Raw genomic sequence first — 5,000 nt, forward strand, 5'->3', positions numbered from 1 at the left:
ATATAGGGGCAGTAGTATTTTATCATCCCGAAATCCAATATTGAAAAACATTTCATATAAGAATAGATTATTGCAAATATGATTATAAATGCGCTATAATTTGGAATCAATAATTAAGGACTTGTTTCGTAAAATATTTTTTTAGCGCAGTTAATTGCTATTTTAAAATAAATTTCAATATTATTTTTAATAAACTGGTCTATATGCTTTAATTTACCGTATACAAAATTGTTTTATCTTAAGTTTTTTTAATGGTATAAAGATAGAAAATAATAAATAGAAAGTGCGCTATATTTTTGAGCAGTACTTTATGTGTCATCAACTGAACATACTTTGAATTAAGCTACTTTAACTAAACGTACTCAATAATTACCAATTGTATGATTATTAAGAGAGAATTAATTGTAAGCACATGTATGATTACGAGATTAAGAATTAATAAATGAATAAATAAAAAAAAATCACAGTGGCGAAGAGGAAAACAATAAAATAAAATTAATGGTTTAGGTATACCAAAATTTTATCATTTGCATAATTTACACTGTCATTCGAGATAAATTCGTAATGGTGAGCTTTCGCTCACTTTTGAAAAAGCCTTCTAAATTGTAAACAATGCCGAGTACATAAAAATCAGTATGAAATTAACGTTAACGTTGATCTAAAAAAATGTTAGCTTCGGACAGATGATTGGCACACTTTAATTCGAAGTTTAAGACAAAAATACCAGTGAACGATAGCCCGGTTGGTGTTGCGACTGTTTTATATAAGGTTAATGAACATGGTATCGAACAACCAATTGAGTTTGCATCAAAAACACTTACCGAAACTGAAAAAATATATTCTCAACTCGATTGCGAAGCCGTTGCGATTATTTTCGGTGTAAAAAGATTTCATCAATATTTGTACTGTCGGTCTTTTAACAGATAATACACTGCTGCAACATATCTTTAGTCCGAAAAAGGATATTCCGACTATGGCGCTTAATAGATTACAACGAATGGCACTGATTCTGTCAGGATATCAGTACGAAATTTAACGTGTAGGATCTAGTAATAATGTAGCGGATTATTTCTCAAGATTTCCTAGGAAAACGAACAAAAGTTTGAATAATTTCCCTTGCAATATTTACATTAATTTCGTAGGTTAAATTTCAAAAGAAAATAAAATGTTAAATATTGAGGTCATTCAAATGAAAGCAGGAGAGGATAGAGTTTTAAGAATGGTAATCGAAGTGGTAAAAAACGGTTGGCCAGGGAAATGTACTGATAGCATGCTAATGCCATTTTACAAGAGGAAATTGGAGTTATCCGAAGAAGGTGGATGTTTATTTTGGGGTTAGAGAATAGTAATTCCTTAGACACTCCAAGGTGAGGTGGTAAAATTTTTGCATGAAACGCATATGGGAATCGTTAGATTGAAGGCAATGGCTAGGAAAGCTGCTAGTGACCAAAACAGAGTAAAGATTTAGAGAGAGTGTTAAAGGAATGCGCGCCTTGTTTGGCGACACTGACTAGCTCACCACATCAGGAATTGTTACCGTGGAAAAGGCCTCGGGAGTTTGGTATAGAATTCGTATTGACTTTTTTGGCCCGTTCGTAAATCGTTGGTGTTTAGTAGTGGTGGACAGCACAAGTAAATGGCTAGAATGCATTGATATGGCAAAAAATACAACTAGTAGTGCAGTTGTTTCTGTTTTAAAAGAATTATTTGCTCGTTTTGGTATACCCAAGTACATAGTTTCTGACAATGGCAAATCATTTATATCGAAAGAATTCAGAGAGTTTGCCAAAAATAATGGTATTGAGCTTATAACAACTCTTTTAGGAAACTCTGCAACTAATGGACAGGCAGAAAGCGCAGTAAAAACAATAAAGACTGTCTTAAAAACACAATTATATAATGCAATGTTGTCAGAATTTAACAATTGTCCAATTCACAATTGGTCTTTGTATTTTGTATCGTTTATTAAAATACAGAATTCCGATATCTGCTTGTGAACAGCCAATTGTATTGTAAAAAGCCATGTTGTAAAAAAGAAAGAAACACATCTTCAATATTTATACAAATCCAATTAGATTGAAAAACTAAATTAATTATAGCACAAATATTTATTATTTTTCATTTTATTTCACTTTAAAGCACTTTTTTAAATGTTTACTTTATGAAATTATTCTTCTTCTGTTTTACCTTCTTTAAAATTGGGCATTCACATGAGAATGACAGTTTGACATTGAATACAAAATAAATAAACATATGAAAAACAAACGTAAAGTTATACGAGCCTTTTTATTTGAAATTACCAACAACATTTACACAAGTGTAAACTAATACAAAAATACACACGATACGTGTGAATTGGACAAATATCTAGAATAGATTTTTATTAGATTATAGAAACACAGAACACGCCAGTACTGGTGTTTCTCCAGCATTTTTAATGTTTAACAAAAGAAAATTAAAAACTAGGCTAGATTTGTTAAACCCAAAAATATTAAAGAAATCGAAGAAACTGTAAAAAGGGTTCAAAATAATCAGAGAGAAAATTATAAGGGAAAAAATAAACATGTTTTCAATGAACATGATATGGTAAAAGATTATTCTTTTGAAATACTAAATCCATGTACATTATGATTCTTTAACAATAATCCTAATATATATTATAAATCTCTTTGTAAGTCTGTTCGTTTGTTTGTTTGTTCGCCAATCACGCCTAAACGGCTAGACCGAATGTTTCAATCAACATGATATTGTAATAGTAAAAGATTATTCATTTGAAATACTAAATCTATGTACATTATGATTCTTTAACAATAATCCCAATATATATTATAAATCTCTTTGTAATTCTGTTCGTCAATCACGCCTAAACGGATAGACCGATTTGCATCAAATTTGGAACATAGTTAGATCTATACTTGGAGAGTGTTATAGGCTAACAAGTTAGAGTGCTATATTCGGCTTTGCCGAATCTTTAATACCTTCCACCTTAAACTGGTTACATAAATTACCAAATTTTATGGATTGATTCAAATTTACCTTAATATTTTAGACTTTTATTACGCCTTACAATATGCAATTAAAAACAAAACTACCACTTAACAGACTGTACCAGAGCGTACTAAATTTAACCTATGTTCTGTATTTCAAATAATTTATTGTGTGAGAAAAATGTATGTTAATTCTCCGTTCCATACACTACACTGCAGCGTAAATGACACTGCCGATTTTCGTAATGATCGGCCCTTATTTGACCCTAGCCCCCATAAAAACCCCCTTTCAAAAATGTCTTAAACGTCTAAAATTGACTTGTAACCATTTGTATCGCAATGAAACTCAACATAACTAACTATTATTTAAAAATATATCCTTTTCCCAGATTTAATGAGGATCGACCTTTGTTTGACCTATACTCCTATATAAAGCCTCATTTAGAAAATTAGTTTTTTATCAATAAATTGCTTAAATACTTTGGTATTAATGTAAAATTCAACATAAAAGTTTCTTTATGAAAAATAAAAAATGTTAAAATATACTCATGGTGTAGGGTATTATATGGTCGGCCATGCCCTACTATACTTTCCTACTTGTTTTCATATAAAAATGCCATGTTATTTTCTGTTTGTTCAAAACATTGCTGCTAAATAACTTTTCAACACTGATGTTGCTGAATAGCATAAGAAATTAAATAGTTACACTTTCTCAATGTGCACATTTTATTTGATCTTGGGTTAACAACAATTTTTTACACAAACAGGAAAGATGATTTCTATGTGAACATTAGTTGCAAACAATTACAAAGCTAGTTAATAGTGTAGTGGGAATGGCGTAAAACTGGCAACTAGGAGATTTTAAGTTCGAATCCTGTTCGTTTTGGACAGTTTTTCTTTATTTTTTTTTTTTTTTTTTTGAAAAATAATCAATTTTATAATCCCTATGGATTGTACAAGAAATTGTGGACTGATTTCGATTTTCAACTCAGTAGATTCCCAAACTATATGTATGACATAATTCAACAATAAATATTTGTGCCAAATTTTTTATGGATATCATTATTTGGTAATTAGTAATATGCGTTTAAATGATTCTCGAAAGGGGACCTTAAATGGGAGCTATGACCAATTATGGACCGATCGTGAAAAAAATTATAATAAGATTTCTGTAGATAAAAGCAATATTTGTGCCAAATTTTGTATGGATATCTTTATTTCGTAATGAGTTTTATGCATTTAAGTGATTCTCGAAAGGGGACCTTGTATGGAAGCTACGACCAATTACGGACTTATTGTAAACAAATATTTGGTAAAAAAAAGCATTTTCGATTAAACTACTTAATTTGTTAGAAATGTATACTAGCAAAGTGCCGTTGCGAAAATTGGACCGGAAGAGGACAAAAAAAAATAGGCCAAATGCCGAAAATCTGACAAAATTAGAACTTTTGTGCTTTAAGAACGATTTTTTTCTACTCTAAAGCCAAAATATTATAAACTATGATATTGATAGTCTCAGACATATGTACATATATTTAGAAATCCCAGCCTTAGGGGGAAAAACGGGTAAAAAAGGGAAATCTGTATTTGCTGCGTAAAGGGACTCAATAAATGCATATTTTCAGACAATTCAAACTACTTCAATGAATAAATAAAACAATTAAAAATTTATAGTTGCGCATGGCCGACCTATGTTGCCCTACACCAGTGATTATGTTACAAATGTTGATTATTTTTTATAATAAAGTATTTAAATTAATGTTTACCTTTATTCAGGAATATTTTAACAATTTATTGACAAAAAAGGGATTTTCTAAAAGAGGTTTATATGGGGTAGGTGGTTAATATGGGCCTATCCTTATAAATTTTGGTAAAGGGATTTACGTCTACATTAAAGTTACTTATGTAGAATATCGCCGTAGTATTAGTGTTTATAAGTGAATTTGAAACATCATATCCTTTTATGAAGGGGATTTTATATGGGAGATGTGATAAAATGAGGGCCGATCATTA

This window comes from Lucilia sericata, unplaced genomic scaffold (genome assembly GCF_015586225.1).
Source record: "Lucilia sericata isolate MDLA Ls3-8-SP2 unplaced genomic scaffold, ASM1558622v1 Contig000458F_arrow, whole genome shotgun sequence".
In the NCBI taxonomy this organism is placed as follows: domain Eukaryota; kingdom Metazoa; phylum Arthropoda; class Insecta; order Diptera; family Calliphoridae; genus Lucilia; species Lucilia sericata.